Below are 21,169 nucleotides of genomic sequence, written 5' to 3' on the forward strand. Positions count from 1 at the left end.
CATTTAATATCTTGTAATTTCTAAAGAAGAGAGGGCATTAAAAGACCCATACAAAAATGTTATACAAATAATGTTCCTTAAAATGACCTTAAATAAAATGGATTCATATTTGATTAATTATTATAACTCGATAATTATCAAAATAATGGAATTTTGTTTATTAATAAAGGAAATATTTTTCCAGTTCGATTCCCGGCAGCTACAAGTGAACTTTTTTTCTGGTATCCAAATCATTTCATTGACTCGGAAGAAAGGAACATTGTGTCTGACAAAAAAAAGTGACATAGTCAGGGCCTGATTATCGCCTAGGCCCAATAGGTATGGGCCTAGGGTCCACAATTTTTGAAGGCCCTCAAAAGTTAGTAAAGGTTGGCTAGCTTTGTGTTGGTTTAAGTACTATATAAAAAATAATTATAGCTTACAATAAAAAAATAATTGAGCTAATCAGTGAATTTTAGTAAAAATCACTGATTAATATTGTTTGTAGTCACCAAACCATTTTTATTTTGATATATCATTGCTTTGTTGTTTTATATTTTGTTTTAATTTATAGATACATAAACTTTTTCTTAGAATAATAATCTTCAATTGTCTGATTTCAAAATTTCTTAGAATGTTTCTCTTGAATCATGCAGTTCGATAGATTCTTTTTAATTTTTAGGACTACTCTTTTATTTTTAGGACAGTAATTTAATTTCAAAAATGTCTTGTAAGAGGCCCAGAAAATTTGATGGGCCTTGGGCCTGAATTTGTCTTGATTGATCCCTGACCATAGTATAGTTAATTAAAGAAAGACAAATGTACGTTTTTTTATCATTTAAAAGAAATTTATGTCTGCGGAAGATCATGCGATATTAAAGGGTAAGTTCTAGAAGTAAATCCTGAATTCTAAGGAAATAATTGTATGATATTAACTTTTACATACTTAATATTTTATTGTTTGATATTTTATTCACCAAATATCAACCTGTCACCCGTTGTTGAAAATGTAATCATGATAGTCAATATAGAGTAATATTACATCGCAATTAAATGTAAAAGAAAATTTTTTATATTTTATTCCCTCATCACCTAATGAATCGGTTGATACGCGCCGGAGCGTTTAACAATCTGACGCCGAATCTTTTAGTGAGGTAGTAGAGTAAGCATCGGTGGTTCAGTGGTAGAATGCTCGCCTGCCACGCGGGCGGCCCGGGTTCGATTCCCGGCCGATGCAGTTGTATTTTTTTTAAACCAAATCACTTCTTTGCTTCGGAAAAAAGGAACAAAGCGTTTTACGAAAAAAGGTGGAGTTGTAGTATATTAAAGAAAGACTAAGGCAATTTTTAATATGTCGTTTCAAAACAAATTTATGTCTGCGAATGTGTCATACTAAAGGGTCAGCTCTAGAAAAAAAAATCGTAAATTCTAAGAAAATAATTGTATGTTATTAACTCTTACATATTTAATATTTTATTGTTTGATATTTAATTCTCCAAACTGTCACTGTCCCGCAGTGGACTGATCGTTAAGACACGGTTCCCAACAGATCACCGAAGTCAAGCATCACTGGCTACGGTCAGTGTGCGGGTGGGTGACCACTTGGATCAGTCTGCGTAGGGACCGAGGGTGTGCGGTATTGGTCCTCGTTAAACTGTGCTACCGTAAAGTGCTCGACTTCGCACGCAGGTCGTCGGGCTACCGAAGTGGGGGTGCTATCCCTTCCGCAGAGGATCAAAATTGTGATGGCATGTCTTCGGATCATCCTCCGGGATGTTTCCCAGACCGTCGCCAATAGCCCATTGTGCAGCTCTAGTGCGACGTAAAGTAACAACAACAACAACAACAACAACAACCAAACTGTCACTAATCGTTCATAATGTAACCATAATAGTTAATATCGAGTTACATTATATCATGAATAAATATGAAAGAAAAATATTTAAAATGCTTTCCCCATTAACCTAAAAAATCGGTTAATCGGAAAAGTTTAGCAAACGGCGAAATAATCTTTTAGTGATGTTTAAGAGTGGTAGAATGCTGCCCTGTACCGCGTGCGGCCGATTGAGATTCCCGGTCGATACAGTTAAATTTTTTTTTAAAGTATCTGATCAGTTAATTAATTGGGGAAGAAAGAAATAATACCTTTTGCAAAGAAGCGACCAAGAGGGATCTCCCTGGCCGAGCGGTATTGCCCGCCTAACGTAGTGTGAAGCGTGGGGGTAGCGGGTTCGAATCCCGTCGTAGCCCTGGATGTATTCTTTGTGATGTCCTTCGTCCCGCAGTGGACTGATCGTTAAGACGCGGTTCCCAGCAGGTCACCGAAGTCAAGCATCACTGACTGCAGTCAGTGTGCGGGTGGGTGACCACTTGGATTAGTCTGTGTAGGAACCGAGGGTGTGCGGTATTGGTCCTCGTTAAACTGTTCTACCGTAAAGTGCTCGACTTCGCGTGCAGATCGTCGGGCTATCGACGCGGGGGTGCCATCCCCTCTGCAGAGGATCAAAATTGTGATGTCATGTCTTCGGATCATCCTCAGGGATGTTTCCCAGACCGTCGCCAATAGCCCATTGTGCAGCACTAGTGTGACGTAAATTTACTACAACAACAACAATCTACTTGACAAAGATTTATAATCCTAAATTGAGCAAACAAGCCTGCAAATGTATGCAATTTCAATCAAGTAAATAAAGCAATCAAGTGGCGAAATAGTATATTAAAGAAAGACAAGTGCAATTTTCTGTTTTGTTATTTAAATCACATTTATACCTGCATTTTATATATCATAAATACCCTGTCCTAAAAGTATCCCAAATTTTGGAAATAAATCTTAAATCCCAGAAATAAATTTAATGGGGGCTTATTAACGGTCTGCGGAATATCAACAGATAAAATTCATTAGCCTTTTAAGATTAAAGATTTTGGTGAAAAGAGTTGAGGAGGAATTTCTCAATCTCATAAAAAATTTGATGACTTACTCTCGACTTTAAAGTGCAATATTTATTCAGAATCGATAACTTTTTACTAAGTAAGTTGTTATGTGTGAGTTCACTAATGGTGATTTCTTGTAAATTCATTAAACTAACACACTGGTTTAATGGAAATGTTACTTTTAGTTTATGTACTGCAAAGCACTCTGGTTGCATATTCTTATTTATATATAATATGATAATTTTTTTTGTTGTAAATGTTTTGTTATCGACGATAAGGATTTCTTTATTTGCATAAATTTTGTTTTTCAGTTTTCATAAATATTCGTATCAACGTATTTACAAGTTTTATGTTGTATTATGAATTTTGCTCTATAATACTAATTAAAATGCACAAAGCATAAATTTTTTAAAAAAATTTATTGTAAAAAAAACTGTGTACCTGAAAGAAAACTTGTTTATGGTAGTATCATGGTGTATTGTATCGTGAATTTTTTTTTAAATTGTCGTTGTACCACAACACAAAGAAACTTCTGAGTTATGATCAAACAAAGAAAACGTCCTGTCTCATTTGACACTATTTTTAAAATTAGCAAAACAAATATAGCCATACTTATAATTGCTAAAACAAATTATATTGACGAAATAAAATATTAAGCTTCTCTTTAAAGAGACGAAGTCAGTTTCTGTTAGGCATCCATTTTTGTAGAACAATTTTTGTAACAGTAATTAACGGTCGGACTGAGGGGTCATTGTAGAGAAACTCCTCAGTCTTAACACCAAGTAGTTCAAAGTGTTAGTAAATGCATATTTTTAAAAGGATGATTATGAGCATGGAAAGAGATCAAAAATTTGATGAGTTATCGATAGGTAATATAGTCAAAACTAATGACAATTCCGCGTTATTGCCAAACGCGTTATTGGTATTGTGTAATGCCAATTCCGCGTACTCCTTAACAATCGGTTAATTTTCAGGAAAACGGTCATAAAAGTGACTATTTTTTTGGCTTTTGTATTTGTATTACGTATTTGATTAGTGCTGAAATTTAGTTTAAAATAAACTATCTGCAATTACCTTAAAAAATATCAAGGTACTGCCATCTGGTGTGTATAATGAGAAAATGTTTTCCGGGCGAAAGAAATTAATTAGTTTTATTGTTATTGGCGCATTACTACTGATTACCCCAGCCCGTCAATATCACGGGAGCGAGAAATAGAGGGTGAAACCTCACCCCGTCATTTTCACGGGAGTGAGAAGGAATGGGTTAATATTAAATTCTAAATAATCTGGCTGCAGCTTAATCCCCAAAGAGATCGTTAGAACTTAGAATAATCCTGCAACCGAAACATTTTTACAGACAGAGAAATAAAGTAGCTTAAAGAAAAAGAGGGCTAAAAATAGATTTTGATATCCGATTTGCCGCGACACTGATTTAATGAGTTATACACTTGTATTGAATTAAAACGTTTGCCATTACATTGATTTTAAAAAAAAGAATAAAAGTATTTATATTAGCTTTTTATAAAATATAATATAAATTAAATAATTTAATTTAGTTATAATAGGATTAAAAATGATTAAAACGACATATTTTCAGTCAAATGTATGAATTTAAAGAAATTTCAAAAGCTAAAAAATATGTAATACCTACTATAATGGCATCACAGGTACGTATTTACCAAAAAGAAAAAAATTCAAAATGGTGGAACTAGAATAGTGGAAACACAGCACCTCTAACAAAATAGACTTCATTATTTGCAAACAAAAGTGTTTTTGAAATGAATCTTACGTAGTTGTTTCTGCTATTCCTATTATAATTAATTTATCTATAATGGAATTAAGAATGTTTAAAAAAATAAATCTATGAAATTAAGGAAATTTCAAAAGCTAATAAATATGCAATGCCCATAATGGCATATTGGGTATGTATTTACAAATGTAAGTTTTTTTTAGATTGAAATTCAAAATGGTGGAACTAGAATAATAGCAACGTACAATATAGACTTCCATAATTTGTAAACAGAAGTGCTCTTTAAATGAATCTTACGTAGTTGTTTCTGCTATTCCTATTATAATTAATTTATCTATAAGAATGTTTAAAAAAATAAATCTATGAAATTAAGGAAATTTCAAAAGCTAATAAATACGTAATGCCCATAATGGCATCACAGGTATGTATAATATAAGTACAAATATAAGTTTTTTTAGATTGAAATTCAAAATGGTGGAACTAGAATAATGGCAACGTACAATATAGACTTCCATAATTTGTAAACAGAAGTGTTCTTTAAATGAATCGTACATAGTTGTTTCTGCTATTCCTATTATAATTAATTTATCTATAATGGGATTAAGAATGTTTAAAAAATAAATTTATGAAATTAAGGAAATTTCTAAGGCTAATAAATATATACTGCCTATAATGGCATCACATGTATGTATTTACAAATGTAAGTTTTCTTAGACTGAAATTCAAAATGGTGGAATAGTGGCAACATTGCAATGCATACCATATAGGCTTCCATAATTTTTTAAACAGAAGTGTTATTTAAATAAATATTAAGTAGTTTTTCCTGCTATTGTGCTTGATTTTCAGAGCCTGTATCATAAATGATAGAACTCTTTTTTTAGATATGCTAGTTTCGTAACTGTTATTACTTTTTCAACGGTTGTTCTAGATCATGACTGTTAGATCAAGTTTATCTAGCGCTCTCTACGATTTCTAAAAATGGCACAAAAGTCAGTATTAAAAAAGCCCCAGTTTACTAAAAACAAAATTATTTATCATCGAATTTTTTAAAATTAAAAAGCCTCCAATTCTGCATTGCCTAGTCTAATGAAGGACTGCGAAAATTGTGAATTATTCTTTGCTCTCGCTTTTGTTCGAAAGCCTAAATAATTCTTCCCGGTAAGATGATATGTATTTTTTAAAATAGGAATTTTGCTTCAAATATGAGGCACTTAGAGTGAGGCTTTTTTTAATTTCTAAGGCGAGTAACAAATGGTTGGAATTTCGAATGCAAGATTTCATTTTCACTTACGTTAACACATACCTAAAAAAGAAAAAAAAAACAGTTTTTAATATTTTTGATTTATATCTTACTATTAAAGTAGCATACTCGATAATATAAACTTAATTGGCTCCGAAAAATTTGCAGTTGGTAACAAAAATTGACATGCTTTGAGCGCTCACAAATACAGGCCCATTCTCGACTTACCAGAACAAAAATGGCTTGAAACAGGAAACGTAAAGTTGTCAACGAAAAATCGAAAAGGAAGAGGAAAAACAAAACTGGAAAAACCAACGTGGCCGTGAGAGGCAAATCAAGTCTACGCGCTATGGAGAGGTTTGTGAGGAACTAATTTTGCTAATAAGAGAATCAATATTTTAATAAGAGAATGAAACAAGATTCTAGGTCAGAGATGGCGAACCAATGGCATGCGTGCCATAAATGGCACGCGACACAATATTTTGCGCACGCCACCCATCACAAAGCTCACTATGAAGCATATTGACAATTAAATTAAAATTCACAATAAACAAACAAAAAAATAATTTTTAACCAAATAATTAACAATTAATGCCAAAAAACAATTAATAACCATAAAAACAAGCTAACAATAAATAACTACCAAACAAATTAACAGTAATGCTTGAACTAACATCTTACAACGTAATATAAGTTATTTGTCATCTAATCTCAACTATAGAAGTCACTTTAAGTTGAATTACGCATATAACTGAGACATTGCAAAATGTATTATTTTTCATAGTAAATAAAGAGCTTTGAGTTGATAGTATTTAAATATATTATTTTTCCAATAATCACGAAGTCAAAATTATTTAACGGCACGTCTATGGCCTCATTAAACAATTTTTTAGAAAAAATGGCAGGCTGGTGCATAAAGGTTCACCACCCCTGTTCTAGGGCATCAAGATGAGGTTATATTGAAGCCCTCATTCACATTTGGAGAGTCCTGAGGATAGGCGGCTATTTTTGAGGGCTCGAAACTTGTTGATTTTTATTACAATTTTCATATCTTTTAAAGCAAATGAAGTTTTTATATCATTAAGTATATCTATCCACATCATTTTCTTGGGATTATTAATTTATAACTAAGGTAGATTTATATATTAAAAAAAAATAAAAATTTTTGAGATACGTAATCCTTAACTTTATATTTCTCTTTACTATAGAATTGAATAATCTCTAGAAAATGTCAAAATTCAAACAGAACAAAAAAAAAAAATCTAGGAAATTCGTAGATTCTTTTAAAATCAAGTAGAAATCTTTTCGAAATCTCCCCAACAGAACTTTCTAAATCCGTCTCAGAAAATATTAATCCTCTCGAAGAAAATTACTTACATATTTTACGACGCAACGATGAAGTTCAGAAAATTTTATTCGTTTTCAACTAGAAAAACCTTCCATTTTTTTTCCAAGTCGTTAGGAAGAAAAAGTTTTATGAGTCTGAGTTCGGAAATAAACGTATTAAACTGGAGTTCGAAGATATGAGCAGTATTACAGTTCTTGTTGATGCTACATTTGTACTTTCCTGTTTATTACTCCCACTCAACTATTTCCGTAAATAAAGTTGTTTCTGAATCACAACTCCATAATTTTACCCATTCTCAAAATAACCGATAGGTGAATGACTTAGAGAACGATCCCTTAGTCTTTGTCATCAATGGAGATGTGCGCTGCGTTAAATAAATTTATTTCCCGAACTGTATATAAATTGATGAAAAAAAAGGTTGAAATCAATTTTATATCTAACATTTTCAGCTTCGAAATTCCGATTCTGAATGCCTTATTTTCTCTCTGAAAAGCATTTTTATTTGCGTAAGTAAACAATTTCTGCAAACTCTAAAACGGAAAAAAAGCAATACGCTTATTTTATTACAACTTCAGAAAAAAAATTGGCAGCAGTATTTTGGAAGAAACTGTTCTAAAATACTTTTAAAGTTTCATTTTATCACTGAATTAATTCAATTTCATCGAGTTTTACAACATTTTTAGTTGACGTTTGAAATCAAAAAGTTATTTTAAATATATAAAGTGTTGCATAAACTAAATAATTCGATCTTCTATAAATATTTTATAGACTAGATTGATTTTATCATTAAAATAGTTTGAGTACTATAAAACTAAGTCAACATAAAGAAAGTATTACAAATAAAGACATAGATATCTTAAACATTATTGTATGTCTTAAAATGAATTCGAATTTCTTAACTAAATAAACTTAGCAAAAATTATATGTGTGTAATTACTTTTTAACTCAAATATAATATTAATTTGTATCAATTTAGTATTGCTAATTTTTTAAAATATTTGTACAGTTTTGTAAATATTCTGTTATGAGGTCTATCTCAGACGGATCCTAACTAAGCAGTTTAATTAGAAAATTCTAACGGAATTCTAACATAATTTGGAGAGAAAATAACGCCTATTACAGAAGACACGTTTTGGCGACATTTTTGCCGACTTAACGATAATCTTAATAATTTGGTGACTATTTTGGCAACGAAATTGCTGCTCTGGAACTTTTCAGTTTCAATATAGGACCAATATTTACGGAGAATTTGTGAATCGTCCCGAAGAGGACGAGAGAGCCACGATGGCTCAGGGGATAGACAGTTCGTTTTCCAATGAGGCGAACTGGGTTCGAATCCCAGTCGATACGAATTCCGCATCCGGCATGCACCGAAAGCAGTGCTGACAGGAAATATACTCAGTGGTAGACGGATCATGGGTTAGAGTCCCCTTGCCGTCAAGCGGGAGGTTCTCGTGGTCTTCTTTTCCATGTAACGCAAATGCGGGTTATCTCCATCAAAATGTTCTCTGCGAAGGCAAATTTCTCCCAATACTCGATCCAGGAGTTCCCTTGCCTTCTGGATTGGGTTCAAATTACAAGGCTACGGAGTTGAACATTAGTAGTCGTAAACCCAAAATTGGGTNAAAAAAAAAAAAAAAAAAAAAAAAAAAAAAAAAAAAAAAAAAAAAAAAAAAAAAAAAGAACAGGCCGAGAGTTTTGGGGTTTCGTCGCCAAACCTAAATAAAAAGGAATAGGCCTCACAGAGCAGGATAGTAGTCTTCTTGTGACTGTGGAGTTGTTCTGACTTGAGTTATATGATTGACCAGTCTAAGATTGTGCAATACCTTCAAGAAGTGAGAAGGCCTCAGCACGGATTACCGTAAACAAGAAATTAGATCCTTTACTATTCCAAACGTAATAACATCTTTCGAAAAAACCCCACTGCACAGCTTAGTTGGCCGAATGTAGTGACATCTTTCTGATTTTACATTCATTGAGCAGTTTATGTTCTTTACGTCGCATCACTTAATTCATTGGTACTGAGGCCTTCTCTCTTCTGGGAAGTGTTGGATTGTGAAGCCTTTGTTTTCTCAACAATGCTGTTATTTAAACAGTATTTGAGTGCCAGAAATAGCTGGAATTTCTAGAAGTTTCTGCTTACAAATGTATGGAGTCTTAAGGAATGTTTCATTCATCTCCAATCGAAACGAATCTCTGTGCTCGAAATAGAGAATTGAGTAGGAGATAATTGAGTTTATTCGAGCAGGATGGTTAAAACTGGGTTAGCATTCTTTCAGTGAAATATTTTTGATATTAACCTTTTTTTTTTGATCTGAAGGTTTAATTCCTCATTTCAATTGTAATTTAATCTGAAAAATTTAAGTGATTTTATTCAAGAAATTTCTTTGGGTCAAACAGAAAAAAAAATTCACCTGACGGATCCAGTTTTGTCCAATTCTATAGCACAGTTTCATCAGCTTACTTATACCTTACTTTACTACTTACTTTACAGCTTGGCTATACCTTTGACGTTTGGTGGAGTATAGATAATTGTCGATATTTTATCATCAATTCCTGCATTCAAGTCTAATTTATTACAAATTTATCAGTGCGTGAAATACTGCTTTGGATGTTGCTGTTATAAATGCCAATTGTCAATATTAGCAAGCCTGCTTGAAATCAAGCGAATTTTTAAGGCAGAGGGTGAGCTTCTTGTTTTTCAGTGGCACCATCTGCGACCAAGAAAAACGATTTTGCCACCCACATGCGCCACAACCCATTTCAAATGGAGGACTCATTCACACACCATTCATGTATCCGCAGATCGTAGAACGGAAAACGATTTATCTTCAATTCAGTATTCATTTGTTATGGAAATTTGGAGGATTTTGTGACCCCGACATATTTAGCATGCATCAGTCACCATTTAATACACGGGTCTCTTCTGCCGGCTTTATTCGAACTTCCGTTCACACGAACACGAGTCCATCGTCTTACCAACCAGGCTATCCCGGTCCTGTTTTGGATGAAACTATATTTGTAAACTTGCAAGTGTCGCTAAAAATGAGCATTACAAATGAAAGATAATAGTGTACCACATTTATAACGGCCGAATAAAATTTCCAAAAACATTTGTAACAAAAAAAAAAAAGCATTTGAAGTCCAGTCACGCCCCTTGTGTACATTAATATTTACAAATTTAACTTCAGCTATTTGAATATAAGATCTTCTCCCCGCTTAAAATAATCAGATCAATTAATTACTTTAACACGCCTGTCATGTCCAATTCAAATAAACCTTTAGTTTACAATCTGAAATAACAGTGAATGAATAAATAATCCTATTTATCAAAAGGATCCTGTTTCTGCATTTAGGTGTTTAAACTCATTAATTTTCGCGAATCTGATTAATGTGCAATTTAAACCCCTTTATTTGCTTTCCTATATTTTGGAATGAACACTTTTTTTCTTCTTCTTTCTTCTCATTTCAATCTGTAAAGTGCATTGAGAGAGCTAAAAGTTTGTTTCGTAATTTAAATTATTATTATTTAACTTTGAAGTTAAGCATAATTTCTCGTGGCTCATTTTAAATAGTATTTTATTGAAATGAATAGATTGTTTTATTGACACATCGGAAACTATTTGAGTACATATTTTAAAAAGTAATGAAATTAAATGTATGAGTATAAAATTTAAGGGTATAATTTTTAAAAGTAGTAAAATTAAATAGGCTCAGAGAAATTAGAGACGAAATTAGATATGCTTCATATGCTTAGCTTATGCCTCTATCACACGAGAGAAAAATATGTGCAACTGCAAGTGTAACTGCAAGTGTAAGTGAAACTCTAAGCGCAATTCCTCCGTTCGGAGTTGCCGAAAGGGTTGCTTAATTGCCTGAACGGATGCATGTAATTGGGTTACCACATTTTGTTATTTATCTTTACTTTTGGCTCATATTTTATTTTATCATATTTTATTATATCATAGTTTCTGAACGATGTTTGTAAAGGGAGGAAAAAGAAATCACAGACGCTGTAGAATATTGATTGATTTTGATTTAATTTTTTACATTTGTATTTGTGTTAAGTCTTTTTTTCAGCAGCAAATTAAAATTCTAAAAAACTTTATTTCCCCAATAGTGAAGTAGCATAGTATAAAAAGGATTATGATTTCTACCTCATAATATGAGATGATATTAAGATATCATTGAATTTCATGCTGCGTCCCTGAAAGGATAAGGGGGTGAAAGGGAGATGGACTTAAATACATGCTGCGTCTCTAAAAGGATAAGGGGGTGAAAGGGGGATGGACTTAAATACTATCTAGAATTTTGACAATTTTTTTTATCTTGATTTGAGTGACTAAGGTATAAAACATGGTGCGTAGCGTTTTTGAAAAGTGCTTAAAGGTGCTTATTTTCGATTTTCATTTTTTAAAGGCCCTTAAAGGTGCTTTTCTTAATGGGTGTTTTTAAAAGGTGCTTTATTTTCCCTTTTCGAAAATGAAATTTATGAAAGGGAATGTCGATTTTCGCCACGTATTATGTAAAAACGTGTTTTTCACATTTTTCTATTTCACGTTTTCAGAATTCATTCAACCACGATCAATTTCAGCGTACCGTCAGTCCATAGCGTATGAAAGCGCCAATCATTTTACAGGTTTGGTGAAGTACTTGCGAGTCCGCATGTGCGTCTAGTGAGCTGGGTTCGGTGAGATCCTTGCTTTCTCATGTGCAACTCTGCTGTATTTTGCAAGATATTCTCAATTTCAGGCTTTATTTTTCACCCTCTGAAATCGAACCGAAAAATCTCTTGATCATTTTTTAATGGCTAATATAATCAAGAAAAGAGTTCTTTGTCAAATTCTAGTTATTTTATCATGATCATGTGAAGTCTGAGATTTATTTTGCATTTTGTCAATTTACATAGTGCTTAAAAATATTTTTTGAGTGCCTAAAATGTTCTTAAAAGTTGCTTATTTTTTGTTGAATTTGGCTCCGCACCCTGTAAAAGCATAGTTTATTTATATATATTTACTATCTAACATGCTAGCTAGGCAAGTGCGGTATCGTTATCTATGTATACGCTAAATCGAATGAGAATAAAAACAAGCTGTCTGATTTAATAGTTTAGCTACTCGAAAATTTATAAAAGTTTCATGTGTAGAAAGGACAATTTTATGACTTATACCATTTTATGCAACTGACATTGCTATCTAAACAAGTAAGGCATTTCTTCAAATTTAATTTTTTAAGCTTAATTAAAAAACATAGTCCTTTGAAATAATTCTTTAGAAGAAATGAGGGTTTAATGTATGAAATATACAATTTTTGACTTTCCTTTTGCTCATAAAATATTTATAACATCAAAACTATTAGTTCTATCAAATCAATTCTATTTTTTTAATTTAGTCTAAAAAATACATAATAAATAATGTCTATACTACTAATGTCTATACTTGTCTATACTACAATGTGTCAGAATTTTATTGTCATCAAATTAATTTACATTGCATTAAGGAATCATCACGCCCGGTGGCTGAGCGGTAGCTCTTCGCGCTGTCGTGCCACAGGTCCCTGGTTCGATCGTCGGGCCGAGCAAGGTTGACTCAGCCTTTCATTCCTTCAGTGGGTCGATAAATGAGTACCAAGCATACTTGGGAGCTAAACACTGGGGGTTTCACGTATGGCTGACTACCTAACCGGAACAAATGCTCCTGCATCCCAGAGCCCAAAGGTCAAGAAAACTGAGATGGGCACAGAAGGCCTTGGCCCTCTGTGGGCTGTGCCGCTGAGTTTAGTTTAGTTTTTAAGGGATCATCAATTTTATTCATTTACACATTGCATATCAGGAGTATCACTTTTATGAAAATTATTTTTTCCAATTTCTTAGTAAAATTGTTTTTTAAATATAAGAGGATTTTCAATGTCATACTTACAATTTATTATTGTAAAATTTAAAACATTCTTTATTGATATGAGATAATTTAATTAAAAATTATAGGATTTATTTTAGGACAAATTTATTGTAATATACAGTATATAAATTAAAATTTATTTATAACTATGAAAAAAAAAACAATATTTTATTAAGAACATACTTTTTATGTATCATATTATTTTGTTACAGACTTTTACATGTTTTGTTTTGCATTTTAAATAATACAAGAATCAATTTAAAAAACAAAACATTTATTGTCAAGTGAAACATTTAGAACATTATTCATTTTCATTTCTTATTTTTTAATTTCTTTCATAAAAACAGTATTGCATCTCTTTCCTTCTTCACCAGACAAACCTTACAGGATTATACGAAATATCTGAAATAAAAGAAAGAAATCACTTTCATGATAAAATTTTACCAACACATTATTAGAATAAGAGAGATTAAATACCATTAATTTGAAATCATTTAAGTCCTTAGGTATCCCCTTTAAACTTATTTTAAGTTTGACAGATATTTTGATTAGAGTTCTAAGATTATTCTATACACTAATGAAAGATGGCAGGTATATTTGGTTTTGTAGTTCTTATGTTTGGATTGAAATTTGTTTTAAGAAAAATAGATTGTATTTATGATCGAAGACTATTAAAAATTTATGTATATTGAAAAATTAGTAAGGTACACTTACATACTTACTGTCATTGTAGAAAAGCTAAGTATCAAAATATAAATGTGAAGTATAAATAAAAAGTAAAGTATCATTAGTAAATCATCACACACACAAAAAAAAAAAGAATTGAGGGGATGAATGTAGAAACAGACAAGGAGATTGGAAATTTGCATTTTAGATTTTCAAAAATTAAAAGAATTCTTAGGGAAGAATAAAATAATTAATTCACAAATAATTATAATAATAAAAAAATTTCAAATAATCGGACACATGCTTTTACAATCAACAGTAATAAAGTTTAAAATTTGAAAATAAAGAAATATAATCATTATTATATTTTATGTTATAATAATGTAACAAAGTTTGGCGAGTTGCTTGGCGAATATTTCAAAGTAAAGCTTTTCGCCAGTATAAATCTTTACATATATAAAAATAGAAATTATTTCTATTTAAAGTAATTAAAACTTTGATCGGAACAAATTATAATAAGTTTTAATTTTATTAGCTTAAAATAAATAAATATTTTAAAAGAAAATTTATCTAGAAAATAGTGTACTATACTCACCGATACTAAAATGATGTGCAGGTTCCTGTTATGGTAGTACATCAACTGCATTGAGATGGTTATTTCATCGTGTGAAAGTATTTTTAATGCTTTGATTTTAAAGAAAATGTTATTATTAAACTAAAAAACTGTTCCGTTTCGTCTATAAAAAAATTTCATCCGATCATCCTCTTCACCAACGTCGCCGCCATTTTTATTTACATTTGTATACGTCATCACATAAAATTGAAACGTCATAAAAGCAAACGATCTGATTGGTTCATGAAAGAAATTGCCTGAACGGTTGCAGAAATTTCGTGCAACCGTGATTTCTATATCACACGAGCAATTTTTGGAGAAATTTCACTTACAGTTGCACTTACACTTGCAGTTACACTTGCAGTTGCACATATTTTCTCTCGTGTGATATAGCCATTAGACAAAGCTTTTGAGGTGAAAGATTTTATTTAGCAGGTGGTATCAGGGTTAGCAAGAAATTTCCTTCGTACTTTTGAAGGTTCTGCAATGCATTACATAAGCTCAAATGAGATAAATTGAATTAAACATTTAAATGACGCTTTTGACATTTATTAAATAAACTATTTTGTTACAAGAATCCACTGTCGTTAGTCGGCCCTTTCTCTTTTTCTCTAATTTTACCCGGATTTATATCGAATTTAACACTGAAGATTCACTTAACTATATCATTTTCTAAAAAAGGAAAACTATTTAGAAACGAAATAACTATCATAGGTGGTAAATAACAAAGAACTATATTTTATAACATATTTTAAACAGGACAAAGACAGAGAATGATATCACATAAAGAAGTGTAAGAGTTTTCTTTTTGCTACAAGCATTTTCGATGACAGTTACTATTACAATGCATAGTAATGAGTTCGAAATTATAGTTCAGTTGTCATAGTTCAACGATGCCCTCTAGTGTGATTTCTGATAATTTTTATCCACAGCGCATGAGCAGAAAATGTTTTTATGTCTATGCGGATTGAAATGGGAAACATCATGACTTGTTGTAGTCGTAATTTATTTGCGTCATACTAGAGTTGCACAATGGGCCATTTTATTTTATAACTGTGATGATGCTATCACATTCCACCCAAATTTGATAAAGTCTGGCTCTCCTCTAAATTTAAAAGCATTAATTTTAACGGTGCCTTGCACCTAGTTTATCTTAACTACAACCGGGAGTTACGCCAAGCCGGTTACCCGGATGTACGCTATGATTCAAGCATTCGAAGTGTGTTTACGCTCTGTGTTGGTGATCGAGAAATTTTTGTAAGAGTCTCTTTCCTTCTCTGCGTGCTCGTTTTTCTGATTTTTATGATTGTCTGTAAATTGCTAAGGTTGCGCATCTTATGCGAATCTAGTAATTAGGATATAACAAATTATATATATACTTATTTTTGAGATATAGCCAGCCGAGCATGCAGAGAAGGAGACCCGTGTTCTCGGATAGGAAATACACGAGATAAGCCAGTGCTCCTTTTTCCAATGAAGATGTTTTTGTTGAATGGTGATAAATAAATGACTAGCTGTGAAGAATCCATGACTCTTTACCTTTTTTTTTCCTTGGACCAGTGTTCCTGTGGCCCCACTTATACGACACGTGCACATAGCAGCCACATCCCAATAACCGTAATTGAACAGCCGACCCAATTTTGGGTTTACAACTACTAATGTTCAACTCCGTAGTCTTGTAATTTTGAGCCCAACCCAGAAGACAAGGGAACTTCTGGATCAAATATAGGGAGAACTTTTTGATTAAACTAACCCGCATTTGCGTTGCATGAAAGAAAGTCCACGAAAATCTCTCATGATTAGCCTGACGACAAGGGGACTCTAACTCATAATCTGTCTAACACTGAGAATAATTTACGTCAGCACTGTGGTCGGTGCGAGCCGGGATTCGAACCCGGTCCACCTCTTTGGAGGGCGAACGCTCTATCATCTGAGCCCCCGCAGATCACAATGGGCTATTTACCACGGTCTGGGTTACATCCCTGGGGATGATCCTAAGACATGCCATCAGAGTTTCGATCCTCTGTAGAGGTCCCCACTTCAGTAGCACGACGACCTGCGTGAGAAGTCGATCACTTTACGATAGAACAGTTTGACGAGGATCAATACCCACACACACTAGGTGCAGACTGATTAAAGTGGTCACCCACCGGCACAGGGATCGCAGCCAGTGAGGCTTGACTTCGGCGTTCTGCTGGGATCCGTGTCTAAACGATCAATTCACTGTGGGACAACATCATGTGAGTTATAACGCATGTCTATTAGCAATATTCTGTTGATATGGCGGATAGCATTAGATCTAATTTTGATGTAATGCTCAATGAATACTCAAATGGCATACTTTGAGCATTACTCCCTTTGGGACAGTGATCACATATACACAGTCCTAGCAGCAGAGGCACAAAAAGTTATAAGATTTTTTATAAAATAAATAATACGACCTTCTAAGTGAGTGGTGGTCGCAAATCAAATTATCTGAGTGTAACAGATATGAATATGCAATTTTATGTAATTATGTTAATTAACTCTAATTAACGTAGAAACAAAAAAGATTTTTAAATTATTATCTACTGAATAATACCCAAGTTTGAAAAAAAATTTTTTTTTTCTGCATTTATATCATTTATGAAAGTATGCTTTTACTGAAAAGAAGTAATCAATTCAATATTTGAAATTTTTAACATAAACAAGGTAAGCTATTGATACAGAAAGTAATCACGCTTGAATAATGCATTTTGAGACACATATTTTTTACCCACATCTTATTTCGAATATTTTTTTATCAACTAAATATACAGATATTGAAAACATAATATGTTTTAATCAAAATAAGTAAAAATTGGTCATATAATAAAATTTTGATCATGTAAACAAATGCCTCCTAGAAGAGAGAAGGCATCAGCACGGGTTACCATGAGCAAAAAATTTGATCCTTTAGTAGCCCAAAGGTGATGACATCGTTCTTATTCCCCCCCCCTGCGCAGCTTAATAGCCCGAATGTGCCTTTTGAAACTGAGATCGAGATTTTTTGACGCAATCGTCTTACGTGACGCAAAAAAAATATATCGACTTTTTTATGTGCTGTAGTGAAATGCTGCGTTAATCGTAAATATAGGATACTTAATAGCATTTTTTTTAAATATTAAAAAAAAGAATTACAGTGCAACTGCGAAGCCAGTATGCATGGTTCACGGCCCACGATACCATATAAAACAAGCCTTTCTGACTCCAGCATCACAAGATCACACGGACGTGATCTCAATGCGGTAGTCTCGTATTACATCGATAGTAATAGCACGTCTTTAGGGCGCATACTTTCGGAGTATGCGGAGGAGCACTTTTTTCTCATCCTGCTAGTCTTGAAGGGATTAATTACTGATTTTCCTACCATGTTTACGTTCCAAGAAAAAGCGCTTAATTCGTTTTACTGGAACCAGCCACCACAATTGCAGCTGTAGAAAATATGGTTCAGCAATTATTGTACGTTGTTGAACACGGGTAAAGATATATCGAGTGGTTTTAATGCTACTTCTTAATACTATTTCCTTATTATTTAACTTGTACCTATGCCTATCACAGCGCCATCTATCCGAGAATTTTTATAGTAGTTTTTTTTTATTTTTTATTTAATTAATGCCAAATGTGTTATTTAAGTTATCTGCCTCAAAACTTGGACTAATATAACGCATTCAAGAATCCTCTGAAAAGTGAAATTTATTTCTTGCTCAGCCATTGTATTTTGACAGGTGCTCAAAAGCACTATAGATAGCTTTCCAGTTGTAGTCTTAGAATCAAATATTAAAGATTGTTTCAATATGATTTCGTGATTTTATCATGGCGATCAAATCCAGGGCTAAAGAGAATACAAGGGCTAGTTCACTCCGCTCTTAGAGCTGAAGCTACGATTTCCCTCCTCATGACGTCACTGTGCCTACAGATCTCGGAGATCGCAAGCAAAGATATGATAACTTTGCATCTTTCTCTTGTAAAAATAAGTTAGACTTTTTCTGGTTATTAGCCTTCAAACTTTACGTAATTAACACATTATTTCCGTTCATAAACATAGTTCAAAAAAAACTTTCTTGGTTATTATATTAAAAAAATACCATTTTAAACTTATAAAAATGTTTTGCTAGTTGGTGAAAATGACACGATAAATACTTTATTTTAAAAAGTTCAGTTTTAACTTTAACTATTAAGAAAAATGAAGGCATATATCGACACTTTTTTTATCTACATATTCTTTTATAAAGATAAGTTAAGTTAAATTTAGAATCCCTGATTTTAAAATATGTCGTTAATAGCAATTTGTTCATACTTAATCATTAGGAAACATCAACCTTAAACGCTAATTACTGAAACAAAATAATAATTTAGGTTCATAATGACATTAGAAATTTTACAATTGTTTATAGACATTTAAATTTACGATGATATAATATATAGATATTTAAATTGAAGAGAATATAATTTTTAAAAAAAATCATAAATATTTAGAATAACTACATTAAAAAATATGTTATGAAATTAGGAGAATTTCAACTATATACTATATATTTTATTTATACTTTTTACTTACATTTTAATTTTCTTTGACTTTATCTATTTTTTAATTCTTTTCACCTGCCTTTCTTTATGAAGTAACGAGGCGGTTTCTATTTAGATAATGAATTTTTATAAAAGTTCTTTACGACAGAATAAACGTATTGCTGTTTTATATTAACTGTGTCATTTCGGAATCCATTCTTTACATAGTTGTTCATTTACTTTAGGGAACACGCGAAAAATTATACTTTTTCCTTTTGTTTTTATATCAGAATTTTTGCAAGTTGCAATCGCGCAAACTGGCATTTCGATAATAGTTTTAAATTCTTGTAAATTCACTGCAAAAACTGAGGAAAGTCATTATAGAAAATAACAAATGTCTTAGAATATCTCGCAAAAAGAAATGATCCAATATTAGTTAGAGCTAGTAAGGCCAAACGCTCCGTTCTTGAAGTAAAAGTGCGAGCTTTGCGACAAAGTGACGTCACTAGAGTGACGTCTGAGGATCGGCGCGGCAAGAGATACTTCAAAGGAGTGAACCAGCCCTTCTATTCTCTTTAGCCCTGGATCAAATCATCATATCATGGCGATTCAAATCATTAAGTAGAAGTTCAACGTGTAGTTTTTGTAACTACATTTTAAGAAATTTCTGTGAAATCCGGAGAGTTAACCGTTAATTTATATTGCCAGATCATATTGCCGGAAAACCATGTTCATGTAAATGTGATGAAGTTTAGCAAAAATAGTATAGTTAACCGTTGGTTTATAAGGCAAGATCCATTCTTCCGGGAAATAAAGTATACTACCTCACCGTGATTTAGGTATAAAATGTACAATATTTTCCATGGTGGTAACAGCATCTGCTTACAGAGCCAGGCCAAAGGTCTTGGGTTAGACTCTAGCCAGCGATCCTCCTTATTAGTATCCAGACTTCGAAGACATATCTCTCTCATTTCTCAACAGATGGCAGAACAACACTATTTCGTCACATTTCACAGAGCACTTTGATCTGACAAACAAATCGCTTCAGGCTTAAATAACGTCAAGCAGGGACTGAACTTTTCCGAGCATATTGTTAATTTACGATTTGTGGATAGATATTTTACGAGAAAAAAAATTTCAAACAGACCTGTATTTTTATGGTCAGGATAATTTTACGGGCGACATAATTTTATTTTTCCGGTTAGTGACTAAAGCACATTTTGTCGTTCAGTGACCGTATTCTAGCAGTTAAAATTTTCACAGTATATAAGTAATAGTTAGATGTCATGCAAATTTTAAGACATGCATGGTGATATTAGAATAATTACAAATGCAGATAATCACAATAATGGTACTAATTATAATTAGAATGAATTCAAAATATTAAAAGGACTTATATATATTACAATAGAAGTATAAGGAACACGGGTTTATGTTTCCAAATTATGGTTTAACGAGATGTAATAATTTATGTGTCATGAATTATTTGTAAATCAAATTTTATAGCAATAAATTAAAGTCTTGAAATGTTGCATCATTGCATTTAGTTGGAAAAAAAACCTCAGCTAAAAACATGTTTTTTTTTAAAAAAAAAAACTCTTTCTTGTAAAGTTACGCAAGTATTACTTTTAAATTCAAAAATAAAATGTAATGATGTAACATTTGAAGGAATATAGAATAAAAACTTTTAAAATAACGAAGTATTCTTTATCTCTCAAACGCAAAATTATCATCAATTTAATTACCATTTTAAATGAACTCATTAACTATTGTATCTCATGTTCATAATTAAAAGCATTTTTTTGAGAAAATATGTTTTTTTTTGAAAACTAGAGAAGGAATTTAAATTCTGCATTTTCTATTCATTGAAAATTCAGCTATTTTTCATTCGTAGTAAAATATATTAAACCTGATTTTCTTTCGCCAAAAAGTTTAAATATTATCGTTATGAAATTACTTTACCTTCATTTAGAGATAGTTATTTATTGCAATTCTTTTCCTTGAATATGTTTAAAATTCATCTTAATTTTCAAACTGATAATTATATTCACAAAAAAGCTAATTTAGAAATTAAACTAATAATAGAAATCTTAATCTTACTTTCAGTATTTATTACCTTTTAAAAGTAATTCTTAAACTCATAAATATCTTTTTCAACTAATTAAGAAGTAAGTTTCTTTTCTAATATATGATTCTTAGAAACTACTGCTTGAAAAAT

At 32.0% G+C, this 21,169-nt stretch overlaps 1 long non-coding RNA gene and 1 other non-coding gene across 2 annotated transcripts; one reads left to right on the forward strand and one right to left on the reverse strand.

The window, feature by feature from the left end:
* Positions 1–1,145: 1,145 nt before the first annotated feature.
* On the forward strand, positions 1,146–1,216 carry TRNAG-GCC (transfer RNA glycine (anticodon GCC)). Its single transcript has one exon. It is a non-coding gene; the product is annotated as a tRNA-Gly (tRNA).
* A 12,186-nt stretch (positions 1,217–13,402) lies between these two features.
* Positions 13,403–14,819, reverse strand: LOC122268990 (uncharacterized). The gene is made up of 2 exons (XR_006224840.2): positions 14,407–14,819; positions 13,403–13,547 (listed from the first exon to the last, which is right to left on the reverse strand). It is a non-coding gene; the product is annotated as an uncharacterized lncRNA (long non-coding RNA).
* Between the last annotated feature and the right edge of the window lie 6,350 nt (positions 14,820–21,169).

Source organism: Parasteatoda tepidariorum, chromosome 1 (genome assembly GCF_043381705.1).
Source record: "Parasteatoda tepidariorum isolate YZ-2023 chromosome 1, CAS_Ptep_4.0, whole genome shotgun sequence".
NCBI lineage: Eukaryota > Metazoa > Arthropoda > Arachnida > Araneae > Theridiidae > Parasteatoda > Parasteatoda tepidariorum.